We start from the raw sequence: 16260 nt of genomic DNA on the forward strand, positions 1-16260 counted from the left end.
TCTGTCATGGATACACTCACCCAATCCACGTCTACTAGCATAACATGGCATAATAAGCAACGTAGAAGTAACTCCCAAAGGTTTGATAATAACAGGTAATAGGTACTGCCTCAACTACTTCCCAAACCCACAATTTAAATAGATCCTGATCATGCAATGTCTGAGGATTGATCTAATGCAATAAAACTAGGTAGTAGGAGGTATGATCAAAGTGTTACTTGCCTTGCTGATGATCCGCAAAACCTAGCGATTCGAAGTAGCAAGCGGCGCACTCCGGGTACTCTATCGCAAACAAACAAGCATACAATAAGTACTCAACTAATGCACAGGTAAAACTCAAATAAGAGATCTAACCAGAAAGTTCAACTTAAAAACTCCGGTTGGCAAAAAGAATCAAATCAAATGAAGCAAGAAAGACAAACGGCAAAAGAAACAAGCTTCGTTTACTATTCTGGATCTAGGGAAATTTTTACAGTGGCAAAAACTTGTTTGAGTTGGTTAAACGGAAAGAGGGTTTTGAGATGAAACTCCAGGCGCCTGAATCGCCTGATTCCCATAAACGAGCGAAAAGTTAGACTAGAACAAAAAACGGATCAGGAATCGCGATCAAAAAAATCGCGGATTAAATCCGAGAAAAGGAAAAACGACGAATAGATTAACGAACGAACGTTTGTTATCTGGACCTAACGATGAACGTGTTCGTTAAAACAAACGAATGAGTGAACGCTCGCTAACTAAATAAACCGGAAAACCGATCTATTTTAAAAAAATGAAACTAAAAAACCGAACAAACCGACGGAAAACCGATCGGTTTTCTAAAAAAACTGGTGGTGAGATGTACCTCCAGCGGCGCGGGCGGCGACGCGCTAGGGTTAGGGTTTGGGGCGAGGCGGTTTGGGCTGGCTCGGGCCTGGGGCGGCACTATTTAAAGGCCCGTCCAGGCAGGATCCTCGCCGGTTACGGCCCAAAGTCGGTTCGGACCTTTTTTTTTTAATAATTACGCTCAGAAAAAAAACAAAAGGAATACTAAACTGACTCCAAAAATTCTGAAATAAAATTTCCCCGGCTTCTAAAATCAAGCCGCACAGGATGAACATTTATTTGGGGCCTAAATGCAATTTTGAAAAACGCGCATTTTCCTAAATCAAATAAAATAGCAAATAAAACCAAAATAAAATCTTTTTTATTTTTTATTAAATCCTCAATATTTCTTTATTTTTGGGAAAGTCATTTTATTCCCTCTCTCATATTTTGATAATTGAAATAATTTAAGATAAAATAAATAAAATCAAATGATCCTATTTTCAAAATTTGAGAAAACTCAAATATGAAAATAACGAAATCCCCAACTCTCTCCGAGGGTCCTTGAGTTGCGTAGAATTTTCTTGGATCAACCAAAATGCAATAAAATATGATATGCAAATGATGATCTAATGTATAACATTCCAAATTGAAAATTTGGGATGTTACAGAACCATTTTAAATCCTTGAATTATGCAGAAATGGTTTTGGGGGGTTTTGTCCAATATTTTGACCATTACCATGTGTTGAAACTCATATATATGGAAAATATATGTCCATTGAGTTTCCCTAAATTTTCTTAAATACTTTTGAAACTTCAAAATAATTTTAACCTATTAAAGACCATTTCTGGCCTTAAGAAAAAGCCTTAAATAAAATAGCAAAATAACTTTGAAAATTATAATTTTTGTGGTTCATGGGAGTAGTATATCTAATAGGAGTCAAATATACCTTTTGAAAGATTTTTCATGTCCTAAATTAAGTATTTGTAGTGCAAGCCTCACTTCAGGGTTTTTGGAAAAAACATATTTTAGAAAATTCTTTTTGGGCAAATTACTTTTGTAAGAAAATACTATCCTATATTATACACATGTCATGATCATTGGACAAAGTCTTGGATCAAGGAGATGAAGTATAGGAGGTGGAGCTATGTTTTGACTTTCATGAGCACTTGAAATCACAGACAAAAATCCAAATCAAAAGCCAAATGATGCAAAAAATCGATGGTCCAAATTTTCATGCTTTACTAATGCAATGACAGGCTACAAAACATAGAGTGTGACAAGGGCACTGTACACTGTTGGGATGCTTGCTGAAATGAACCCAAGTATGCCCCTCAACAGCACTATGGTCATGACATTGATTATGTGCCCATGGTAGAGTTTCAGCATCTGCAACAACATGTTGGAGGGATCCGAATGGACCTCCATGAGACTAACAACAACATCCACCTCCTCAATAGGAACATGCGGGCTCTGTTTGATTTATGGCAGCCTGGCACATCACCACCGTCCTCTAGTGGCCCATCACAGATGTAGTGGCCTCGTACTGCACCGAGTGGCCATGATGATGAGGAGATGGACTAGAGAGAATTAGGCCAAGATTCTAAGTTTGGGGAACTCATCGCCTAGTTATCCATACATGCATGTCTTATTTTTCTTCCTTTTATTTATTTTCTTTTACTCGTCATTGTGTTTTATTTTCAGTTTTACATAATAAATTTTTAGAGTGAACTATGTTCTTGTTTGTTGGAATTCTCCTTGTTTTGTATCTCTTTGTTCAAGCCAACAGATTTGTTCACCGCTAGCAAGTTGGAAATGAAGAGAATGAAGCAGAGAATTGACTTGGGGAAAGACGCGAACCATCCTAAGAAGGTATAACATATTCATACTCACTTTTCTCGCAATCTTAATTAAGTGAATTTTTCTCATTTGACTGGTTGCACTAAAGCTTTGTTCCCCATGATAGTTGAATATCATTTAGTCATAACTCTCAACTTTGAATCTTGTTAGTGAAACTTTGTTACAAAGCCTGATTTAGATTCAAAAAGAAAAGAGAGAAAAAATCTAAAAGAAACTTAGGGGCTCGAATTTTTGAAGAGAACTAGCACTTAAGTAGCTCAACTCCATAGCACTGAATTTGATTGTCTCGATCATACCTACTAATAGAGTTCTTTAGAGTAATGAATATTTGAGGTGATTTAGATTATACCAAAAATTGTCCGTGATACTAAAATCATGGAGCTTTGTCTTCTTGTTGTTTTCATGTACCTATTGCTATATGTTGCAATAATGCACGTAGATGCGACTATGTCACCAATTTGGAGCTTGAGCTAAAATCAATTGGCATTCTCCATAGTGCACAAAATTAAGCCACAACGGGAGCCCCATTGCACCTAGCAAATTTTAGCATCATCCCGTCACCAAAGATTGAAGTCTGACGAATAAAAATTGAAGGAAGTATTGAGAGTCATGACTTGGATGTACTAGTGCGTGTCAATGAGATGATTGAATACTATGTTTCCTTCTCTTCCAAAACTCCTCAGTTAATTTTGTTTTCAGGAAAGCTCCAAAGAAAAATCCATTCTCTTCAGAGATCAAAAAGTTTTTTCCTCACCTAGCACTTAGCTAACTATGGAAATGTTAACTCAAGAAATTAGAACTAGTGAATAAATTATACGATACTGCTACCTCTTGAGCACTTGCGTTGGTTTTCCCTTGAAGAGGAAAGGGTGGTGCAGCAAAGTAGCGTAAGTATTTCCCTCAGTTTTTTAGAACCAAGGTATCAATCCAGTAGGAGGCCACGCACGAGTCCCTCGCACCTACACAAACAAATAAATCCTCGCAACCAACGCGATAAGGGGTTGCCAATCCCTACAAGGTCACTTACGAGAGTGAGATCTGATAGATATGATAAGATAATATTTTTGGTATTTTTATGATAAAGATGCAAAGTAAAATAAAAGGCAATAAAAATAACTAAGTATTGGAAGATTAAATGATAGAAGATAGACCCAGGGGCCATAGGTTTCACTAGTGGCTTCTCTCAAGAGCATAAGTATTCACGGTGGGTAAACAAATTACTGTTGAGCAATTGACAGAATTGAGCATAGTTATGAGAATATCTAAGTATGATCATGTATATAGGCATCACGTCCGAGACAAGTAGACCGACTCCTGCCTGCATCTACTAATATTACTCCACACATCGACCGCAATCCAGCAGGCATCTAGAGTATTAAGTTCAAGAGAACAGAGTAACGCTTTAAGCAAGATGACATGATGTAGAGGGATAAACTCATGCAATATGATGTAAACACCATCTTGTTATCCTCGATGGCAACAATACAATACGTGCCTTGCTGCCCCTACTGTCACTGGGAAAGGACACCGCAAGATTGAACCCAAAGCTAAGCACTTCTCCCATTGCAACAAAGATCAATCTAGTAAGCCAAACCAAACTAATAATTCGAAGAGACTTGCAAAGATAACCAATCATATATAAAAGAATTCAGAGAAGATTCAAATATTGTTCATAGATAAACTTGATCATAAACCCACAATTCATCGGTCTCAACAAACACACCGTAAAAGAAGATTACATCGAATAGATCTCCACAAGAGAGGGGGAGAACTTTGTATTGAGATCCAAAAAGAGAGAAGAAGCCATCTAGCTAATAACTATGGACCTGTAGGTCTGAGGTAAACTACTCACACTTCATCGGAAGGGCTATGGTGTTGATGTAGAAGCCCTCCATGATCAATGCCCCCTTCGGCGGAGCTCTGGAACAGGCCCCAAGATGGGATCTCGTGGATACAGAAAGTTACGGCGGTGGAATTAGGGTTTTGGCTCCGTATCTGGTAGTTTGGGGGTACGTAGGTATATATAGGAGGAAGGAGTATGTCGGTGTAGCAACAGGGGGCCCACGAGGGTGGAGGGCACGCCCAGGGGGGTAGGTGCGCCCCCTACCTCGTGGCCTCCTGTTTGATTTCTTAACGTAGGGTCCAAGTCCTCTGGATCATGTTCGTTTCGAAAATCACGTTCCCGAAGGTTTCATTCCGTTTGGACTCCGTTTGATATTATTTTTCTATGAAACCCTAAAATAGGCAAAAACAACAATTCTGGGTTGGGCCTCCGGTTAATAGGTTAGTCCCAAAAATAATATAAAAGTGTATAATAAAGCCCAATAATGTTCAAACCAGAATATAATATAGCATGGAACAATCAAAAATTATAGATACGTTGGAGACGTATCAAGCATCCCCAAGCTTAATTCCTGCTCGTCCTTGAGTAGGTAAATGATAAAAACAGAATTTTTGATGTGGAATGCTACTTGGCATAATTTCAATGTAATTCTCTTAATTGTGGTATGAATATTCAAATCCGAATGATTCAAGACAAAAGTTTAATATTGACATAGAAATAATAATACTTCAAGCATACTAACTAAGAAATTATGTCTCTTCAAAATAACATGGCCAAAGAAAGTTATCCCTACAAAATCATATAGTTTGGCTATGCTCCATCTTCACCACACAAAGTATTCAAATCATGCACAACACCGATGACAAGGCAAGCAATTGTTTCATACTTTTAATGTTCTCAAACTTTTTCAATCTTCACGCAATACATGAGCGCGAGCCATGGACATAGCACTATAGGTGGAATAGAGTGGTGGTTGTGGAGAAGACAAAAAGGGAGAAGATAGTCTCACATTAACTAAGCGTATCAATGGGCTATGGAGATGCCCATCAATAGATATCAATGTGAGTGAGTAGGGATTGCCATGCAACGGATGCACTAGAGCTATAAGTATATGAAAGCTCAACAAAAAAGAAACTAAGTGGGTGTGCATCCAACCTGCTTGCTCACGAAGACCTGGGGCATTTTGAGGAAGCCCATCGTTGGAATATACAAGCCAGTTCTATAATGAAAAATTCCCACTAGTATATGAAAGTGATAACATAGGAGACTATCTATTATGAAGATCGTGGTGCTACTTTGAAGTACAAGTGTGGAAAAAGGATAGTAGTATTGCCCCTTTTGATTCTTTTTTTGGGGGCCTTCTTTTTTTCTTGGCCTTTCTCCTTTTTTTATTTGGGACAATACTCTATGAATGATGATCATCACATTTCTATTTATTTACAACTCAATGATTACAACTCGATACTATATGACTCTATATGAATGCCTCCGGCGGTGTACCGGGATAGCAATGATGCATGAGTGACTTATATGAAATAATTATGAACGGTGGCTTTGCCACAACTAAAGTGTCAACTACATGATCATGCAAAGCAATATGACAATGATGGAGCGTGTCATGATAAACGAAACGGTGGAAAGTTGCATGGCAATATATCTCGGAATGGCTATGGAAATGCCATGATAGGTAGGTATGGTGACTGTTTTGAGGAAGGTATATGGTGGGTTTATGATACCGGCGAAAGGTGTGCGGTATTAGAGAGGCTAGCAATGGTGGAATGGTGAGAGTGCGTATAATCCATGGACTCAACATTAGTCATAAAGAACTCACATACTTATTGCAAAAATCTATTAGTTATCGAAGCAAAGTACTACGCGCATGCTCCTAGGGGGATAGATTGGTAGGAAAAGACCATCGCTCGTCCCCGACCGCCACTCATAAGGAGGACAATCAATAAATACATCATGCTCTGACTTCTAAACATAACGGTACACCATACGTGCATGCTACGGGAATCACAAACTTCAACACAAGCATTTCTCAAATTCACAACTACTCAACTAGCACGACTCTAATATCACCATCTCCATATCTCAAAACAATTATCAAGTTTCAAACTTCTCATAGTATTCAACACACTCATAAGAAAATTTTATTTATTAATCTTGAATGCCTAAAATAATTAAAGCAAATTACCATGATGTTTTGTAGGACTCTCAAAATAATATAAGTGAATCATGAGAGAACAATGGTTTCTATAAAACAAAATCTCCACCGTGCTCTAAAAGATATAAGTGAAGCACTACAGCAAAAACTATATAACTCAAAAGATATAAGTGAAGCACATAGAGTATTCTAATAATTTCCGAACCATGTGTCTCTCTCTCAAAAAGGTGTGTGCAGCAAGGATGATTGTGGTAAACTAACAAATAAATACTTAAATAATACAAGACGCTCCAAGCAAAATACATATCATGTGGTAAATAAAAATATAGCTCCAAGTAAAGTTACCGATAGAAGTAGACGAAAGAGGAGATGCCTTCCGGGGCATCCCCAAGCTTTGGCTTTTAGGTGTCCTTATATTATCTTGGGGGTGCCATGGGCATCCCCAAGCTTAGGCTCTTGCCACTCCTTGTTCCATAATCCATCAAATCTTTACCCAAAACTTGAAAACTTCACAACAACAAAAACTTAAAGTAGAAAATCTCATGAGCTCCGTTAGCGAAAGAAAACAAAACACCACTTCAATGTACTGTAATGAACTAATTATTTATTTATATTGGTGTTAAACCTACTGTATTCCAACTTCTCTATGGATTATAAACTATTTTACTAGCCATAGATTCATCAAAATAAGCAAACAACACACGAAAAACAGAATCTGTCAAAAACAGAACAGTCTGTAGTAATCTGTTTCTAGCGCAAGATCTGTGACCCCAAAAATTCTAAAATAAATTTCTGGACGTGAGGAATTTATCTATCAATCATCTTCAAAAAGAATTAACTAAATATCACTTTCCAAATAAAAATGGCATCAGTTCTCGTGAGTGCTAAAGTTTCTGTTTTTTACAGCAAGATTAACAAGACTTTCCCCAAGTCTTCCCAACGGTTCTACTTGGCACAAACACTAATTAAACACAAAAAACACAACCAAAACATAGGCTAGATAAATTATTTATTACTAAACAGGAGCAAAAATCAAGGAATAAAAATAAAATTGGTTGCCTCCCAACAAGCGCTATCGTTTAACGCCCCTAGCTAGGCATAAAAAGCAAGGATAGATCTAGGTATCTTATTTGGTAGTTCTTTAATGAGACATCTATCACCTTTAGGAGTTTATTCCCTTTTATCAACAATCAAACTTCTAGGCACAAGATCGAAAAAATCATTAGTAGCAAATTGTTCCTTAATGATAGCAAAAAGATTAGGATGAATACTTATAGATTTGAGATCCACAGTTTCTTTGCTAGAGGATTCACCCTTATTTTTAGGAACATACATAAGCTTGGCACTTTTAGTTGTAGGACTTGGAGTATTCTTTATGGAAGAAAAAGCGGTTCCCAAGTTGGTAATAATACCCTCAAGTTTATCGATTCTAGTGGAATCATGATTTATTCTTTCATTAACTATAGGTTCCTTCTCTTTGATATTTTTCAAAGTTGCTCCTACTTTAGATCCATATTGGGTAATTTGGTTGTGGATCTTTTTATCGAAATTCTCAATTAACTCAACGGTAGCAACTTTATTTTCAATAATTTCAAGTTTTTGCATTACATGCTCCAAAGTTACATAGTTCCATTAATCATGAGAGGGGGTGAGCCAAACAAATCTATCATAGCATTATAAGAATCAAAAGTATGGCTACCCAAGAAATTCCCTCCAGTAATGGTATCAAGGATATATCTCTACCAAGGAGTAGTGCCTACGTAAAAATTGCGGAGAAGGAGAAGAACGGAAGTGGATTGCTTCCTGGTAGATCTATTTTGAGCATTGCAAATCCTATACCAAGCGTCTTTTAAATTTTCTCCCTCCCTTTGTTTAAAATTAAGAACTTCATTCTCGGGAGATAACGAAGAAGATAAGGGACTAGCCATAACGACAAGCAAGCAATCCAACACACAAGCAAACAAGAAACGGGCAAAAAGAGGCGAATAGAGAAAGAGAGGGAGGATAGAGAGAGAGGGCGAATAAAACGGCAAGGGTGAAGTAGGGGAGAGGAAAACGAGAGGCAAATGGCAAATAATGTAATGCGGGAGATAAGGGTTTGTGATGGGTACTTGGTATGTTGACTTTTGCGTAGACCTCCCCGGCAACGGCGCTAGAAATCCCTCTTGCTACCTCTTGAGCACTTGCGTTGGTTTTCCCTTGAAGAGGAAAGGTGGTGCAGCAAAGTAGCGTAAGTATTTCCCTCAGTTTTTGAGAACCAAGGTATCAATCCAGTAGGAGGCCACACGCGAGTCCCTCGCACCTACACAAACAAATAAATCCTCGCAACCAACACGATAAGGGGTTGTCAATCCCTACACGGTCACTTACGAGAGTGAGATCTGATAGATATGATAAGATAATATTTTTGTTATTTTTATGATAAAGATGCAAAGTAAAATAAAAGGCAATAAAAATAACTAAGTATTGGAACATTAATATGATAGGAGATAGACCCGGGGTCCATAGGTTTCACTAGTGGCTTCTCTCGAGAGCATAAGTATTCACGGTGGGTAATCAAATTACTGTTGAGCAATTGACAGAATTGAGCATAGTTATGAGAATATCTAGGTATGATCATGTATATAGGCATCACGTCCGAGACAAGTAGACTGACTCCTGCCTGCATCTACTACTATTACTCCACACATTGACCGCTATCTAACATGCATCTAGAGTATTAAGTTCAAGAGAACAGAGTACCGCTTTAAGCAAGATGACATGATGTAGAGGGATAAACTCATGCAATACGATGTAAACCCCATCTTGTTATCCTCGATGGAAACAATACATTACGTGCCTTGCTGCCCCTATTGTCACTGGGAAAGGACGCCGCAAGATTGAACCCATAACTAAGCACTTCTCCCATTGCAAGAAAGATCAATATAGTTGGCCAAACCAAACTGATAATTCGAAGAGACTTGCAAAGATAACCAAAAATACATAAAAGAATTCAGAGAAGATTCAAATATTGTTCATAGATAAACTTGATCATAAACCCACAATTCATCGGTCTCAACAAACACACTACAAAAGAAGATTACATCGAATAGATGTCCACAAGAGAGGGGGAGAACTTTGTATTGAGATCCAAAAAGAGAGAAGAATCCATCTAGCTAATAACTATGGACCCGTAGGTCTGAGGTAAACTACTCACACTTCATCAGAAGGGCTATGGTGTTGATGTAGAAGCCCTCCGTGATCGATGCCCCCTCCGACGGAGCTCCGGAACAGGCCCCAAGATGGGATCTCATGGATACAGAAAGTTACGGCGGTGGAATTAGGGTTTTGGCTCCGTATCTGGTAGTTTGGGGGTACGTAGGTATATATAGGAGGAAGGAGTATGTCGGTGTAGCAACAGGGGGCCCACGAGGGTGGAGGGCACGCCCAGGGGGGTAGGTGCGCCCCCTACCTCGTGGCCTCCTGTTTGATTTCTTGACGTAGGGTCCAAGTCCTCTGGATCATGTTCGTTCCGAAAATCACGTTCCCGAAGGTTTCATTCCGTTTGGACTTCGTTTGATATTCTTTTTCCACGAAACCCTAAAATAGGCAAAAATCATCAATTCTGGGCTAGGCCTCCGGTTAATAGGTTAGTCCCAAAAATAATATAAAAGTGTATAATAAAGCCCAATGATGTTCAAAACATAATATAATATAGCATGGAACAATCAAAAATTATAGATACGTTGGAGACGTATCAGATACTATACGCGCCTAGGCAGCAAGATTAAGGGCAACCATTCAAATGCAAGTATTCTCTTAACTAAGATTTCAGGATTTGTGAGAATGGACATGTTACACCTTCACGAGCCGATAAACTTCTTTCTACTTTGTCAAACTCTTTTTGGTTCGCTTGATTTCTAGCTGCTCGAGGTCGAGCAAGTCTAAGCTTGGGGGAGTTGATGGCTCGAGAATTTGTGATTATTTACAAGGAGTTTGATTTGGTTTTCACTGGGTTTCTGTTATTTCTTGGTTATTTCAAACACTAATCCTTTGGAGCAAAGAAAATTCATTTTTTCCATTTCTTGGCAGGAAAATCACATAAGGAAGGAAACCAAAGATAATTACTGCAAATCAAGCCAAATGGAGCAACTTCCATGTTGAGAGGTTAACCACCTGATGAGTGATACGTCTCCAACGTATCTATACTTTTTGATTGTTTCGTACTATTATTCTGTGAATCTTGTATGATTTATATGCAATTTTATATCCTTTTGGGAACTAACCTATTAACCTAGTGCCCAGTGCTAGTTCCCGTTTTTGCCTATTTTATTGTTTCACGAAAAAACCATACCGAACAAAGTCCAAACACGACGAAACATTATAATGATTTTTTCAGGACCAGAAGGGACCCTAGAAGCTTCGAGGCGAGACTAGACACTGCATGAGAGAGGCACAAGCTCAAACGACGCCGCCTGATCTTGTGGCCCCCTCACAACTCCGTTTGACCTAATTACATGCCCATACATTCCTTAAAATGTAGAAACCACGCGAGTGAGACCCGAAAAAATTATGTCACCGCCGTAAGTCTCTATTCTTCCGTGACCATTTGGAGGGCTTTTCTGGTACTCTGCCAGAGGGGGAATCAATCATGGAGGCCTCTACATCAACCCTTCTACCTCTCCAATGATGCGTGAGTAGTTCCTCACAGGACCTGCGGGTCCATAGCAGTAGCTAGGTGGCTCTCTCCCTCTTTTTGATCCTCAATACAATGTTCTCTTCGAAGATCGATATAATGTAATCCTTTTGTGTGGTGTGTTTGTTGGGATCCGATGAATTGTGGGTTTATGATCAAATTATTCACTGAAAGTAATTTAGTTATTTCTGAACTTTATTATGTGTGATTGTTATAGATATGTAATGCTTTCCGATCTATGAGTTTTCTTTGGCCAAATTATGATTTAGATCTTTAGTGGAAGTGGTGCATAGTGTTAGGTTCAATCTTGCAGTGTCCTCACCATGTGATACAGGGGTAGCACGACCATATTTGTATTGTTTCTACTTAGGGTAAACAGACATGGTTCAATCATATTAATTGGTTGTATTTGGTCTACATTATGTCTTCATGCTTAAAGCATTACTCTGTTTGTTATGAACTTAATACCTAGAAAGGCAAGCATAGAAGCACTCTCGAAGTGGAGTAATAGTATTAGATGCAGATGGATGTCGGTCTACTTGTCATATACGTAATTCCTATGTATTGATCATGACATGACTAACATCAAAACTAGGTGCTTCTCTATCAATTGCCCAACAATAATTTGTATACCGAAGGGTTGCTATGTTCTTGAGAGAGATGCCTCTAATGAAAGCTATGGCCCCTTGGTCCATTCACCTCATATTACTAAAACCCTAAATACTTTGCTGAAATTTATTTAATTTTATTTAATCTTGCAATTTATATATCTACCACTACCAGAATTAATCCTTGCAATTAACGAGTAGAAGGGGATTGACAACCCTCTTGCCCATGTTGGGTGCAAGTACTTATTTGTCCAATTGACACGTCTGAATTTATCAGTGTTGGAATTAGTGTATTCTTAGCTCATGCGAGAATTGATCACTTGTGGGGGTCCATAGAGAGTCTGTTTTATGAATTATCTATTGAGAAAGCAAAAGAAAAAAGAGACAGGTGGTTTATCTAATGCTGCATTATCAAATCTTATTATGAAAGAACAATTTGCTAGAAATATTAATGAGGATGATGCATCCCATCTTAATACCTTCGTTGGATTATGTGATATGCAAAAGAAAAAAGATGTGTATAATGATATTGTTAAGTTGAAATTATTCCTTTCTCACTAAGAGATCGAGCTAAGACTTGGTTTTCATCCTTACCTCGCAATAGTATTGATTCATGGGATAAATGTAAGGATGCTTTTATTGCTAAGTATTTTCCTCCCGCTAAGATCATATCTCTTAGAAATCAAATCATGAACTTTAAACAACATGAGTGATAACCCACAAATATAGGGGATCGTTTGTAGCCTTCTTCGATAAATAAGAGTGCCGAACCCAACAAGGAGCTAAAGGCAGAACAAATATTCCCTCAAGTTCTATCGACAACATGAGTGACAACTCTACGCACACTTGACGTTTGCTTTATCAGAAACAAGTATGAAAATATTTTGTAGGTGTGATGCTAGAACTACTTTGCAAGAATAAAATTAGAAGTACTTTGCAAGATAATAAAAGTTAGGTGTTTAGAAAAAGGGTTTGTGTCAACAAGAAAGTAATTTGTCCCTAGGCAATCGATAACAAGTATCGGTAATCATTCTTGCAACTTTATATGAGGGAGAGGCATGAGCTAACATACTTTCTCTACTTGGATCATATGCACTTATGATTGGAGCTCTAGAAAGCATCAACAACTACTAAAGATCATTAAGGTCATGAAACCAAACCATAGCATTAAGTATCAAGTCCTCTTTACTCTCATACGCCATAACCCACCTACTCGGGTTTAAGTTTTTGTCACTCTCGCAACCCACCATAAGCAAATCATGAACATATTGCAACACCCTACAACGAGGGCCCCTCGCGTTTGCGTGAGATGGAGGGCACCGTAGGACAGCACCATAAATAAAATATACAATCATACCAACCAAGATCACGATTAACCCACAGGACAAAACGAATCTACTCAAACATCACAGGATAACCATAGACCATTGGGAAATAATATATGGAGTTGAGCACCATGTTCAAGTAGAGATTACAGCAGGGAGAAGAGGTGTTACACCGCAGCATAGAGGGGGAGAAAGTTGGTGTTGACGGTAGCAAGATTGTTGATGTAGATTGTCGTCCCGATTGTTGCCCCGGTGGCACTCCGGCGCCACCGGGAGAGAGGGGGGAGAGCCCCCTCCTTCTTCTTCCTTGGCCTCCCCCTAGATGGGAGGAGAGTTCCCCCTCTTCTCTATGGCCTCCATGGCTGCGCAGGGGTGGGAGCCCCTCCGAGATTGGATCTCCCTCTCTGTTCTCTTCTGTTTTGCGTTTTCCACATCTAGCCCTTCACGGTTTCTTAAATTCCCAGAGATCTATAACTCCGATTGCACTGAAATTTTTACATGATTTTCTTCCATAAATTATCTTTCTTGTGCCAGAAGAAGGGCCTCAACCGACCTTCGAGGAGGGCACAAGACACCTGGCATGCCAGGGGGTTCCTGGCGTGGCCTGGTGGGTTGTGCGCACTCTGGGCCCCCGTTTGCGTTGATTCCACCTCCTAAAAATCACATATATTCCAAAATAATTCTCCGTAAAGTTTTATCGCGTTTGGACTTTGTTTGATATGGATTTTCTGGGAAACAAAAACATGCAACAAATAGGAACTGGCACTGGGCACTGAATAAGTAAGTTAGTCCAAATAAATCATATAAAAAGTTGCCAAAAGTATGTAAAAGTTGAATAATATTGGCATGAAACAATAAAAAATTATAGATACGATGGAGACGTATCAGCATCCCCAAGCTTAATTCATGCTCGTCCTCGAGCCGGTAAATGGTAAAAAAGATAATTTTTGATGTGGAATGCTACCTAGCATAAACTTGATCATATGTCTAGTCATGGCATGAATATTAAGACATAAGTGATTCAAAGCAATAGTCTATAATTTGACATAAATACATCAATACTCAGGCATCCCAACAAACAATCATGTCTTTCAAGATACCAACGCTAAATAAATCTATCCCTACAAAACCATATAGTCTTTTCATGCTCTATCTTCTTAACACAAAGTATTTATCATGCACAACCCCGATGACTAGCCGAGCAATTGGTTCATACTTTTTAACGCACTTCAGCTTTTTCAACCTTCACGCAATAAATGAGTGCAAGCCATGGATATAGCACTATAGGTGGAATAGAATATGATGATAGGGGTAAATATAGAGAAGACAAAAAATTAAGAAAGTCTCGCATCGACGCGGCTAACCAGCGGGCTATGGAGATGCCCATCAATCGATATTAATGCAAGGAGTAGGGATTGCCATGCAACGAATGGACTAAGAGCTATAAGTGTATGAAAGCTCAATATGAAAAATAAGTGGGTGTGCACTAATTCTATAATGAAAAATTCCCACTAGTTTATGAAAGTGACAACATAGGAGACTCTCTATATGTAAAACATGGTGCTACTTTGAAGCACAAGTGTGGTAAAGGATACTAACAATGCCCCTTCTCTCATTGTTTTTTTCTTTTTTCTTTCTTTGTTTTCTTTTTTCTTTGTTTTTTCTTTGTTTTTTCTTTCTTTTTTTCATTTTTTTCTCATTGTCCGGAGTCTCATCCCGACTTGTGGGGGAATCATAGTCTCCATCATCCTTTCCTCACTGGGGCACTGCTCTAAAAATGAATAATGATGATCATCACACTTCTATTTACTTATAACTCAAAAGAAATAAAAATTACAACTCGATACCTATGACAAAGTATGACTCTATATGAATGCCTCTGGCATGTACCAGGATGTGCAATGATCTAGCGTAACATGTATGAAAAATGATGAATGGTGGCTGAGCCACAACTACTATGTCAGCTATATGATCATGCAAAGCAATATGACAATGAATGCTCAAGTCATCAAATGGAAGCGGTGGAAGTTGCATGGCAATATATCTCGGAATGGCCATGGAAAAGCCATAATAGGTAGGTATGGTGGCTGTTTTGAGGAAGATATAATAAGGCTTATGTGTGATAGAGCGTATCATATCACGGGGTTTGGATGCACCTGCGAAGTTTGCACCACGTCTCGATGTGAGAAAGGGCAATGCACGGTACCGTAGAGGCTAGCAAATTGCGGAAAGGTAAGAGTGCGTATAATCCATGGACTCACATTATTTATAAAGAACTCATATACTTATTGCAAAAGTTTATTAGCCCTCTAAGCAAACTACTACTACGCATGCCCCCCAGGGGGATAGATTGGTAGGAAAAGACCATCGCTCGTCCCCGACCGCCACTCATAAGGTAGACAATCAATAATAAATCATGCTCCAACATCATAGCATAACGAGAGACTATGCGTGCATGCTTCGGGAAACACAAACCTTAACACCAATATTCTTACTAAACACAACAATTAACTAGTACCTCCCACATATTCAGTGATCCATAAGTTTTATGTAGGATTTTATAACTAACCATGCAATTGACCAATTCATGTTGACTCTCTAAATAGATATAAGTGAAGCATGAGAGTTTAATTCTTTCTACAAAAGGCCATGCTCTAACAAATATAAGTGAAGAAAAAGAGCATTCTTCAGACAACGACTTTCTATGTGAAGAGAAACACGCAATCCAAACTTCAAATGATATAAGTGAAGCACATGAAGCATTCTATAAAGCGATACTCAAAAGATATAAGTGAAGTGTAATGAGCATTCTATAAATCAACCATGGACTATCTCATACCAGCATGGTGCATAAAAGAAAAAGGGTAAAACTAAATGCAAAAGACGCTCCAAGATTTGCACATATCACGTGATCAAAACGAATCCAAAAACATACCGATACTTTTTGAAGAAAGATGGGATGCCTTCTGGGGCATCCCC

Source organism: Triticum urartu, chromosome 3, assembly GCF_003073215.2.
Source record: "Triticum urartu cultivar G1812 chromosome 3, Tu2.1, whole genome shotgun sequence".
Taxonomy (NCBI): domain Eukaryota; kingdom Viridiplantae; phylum Streptophyta; class Magnoliopsida; order Poales; family Poaceae; genus Triticum; species Triticum urartu.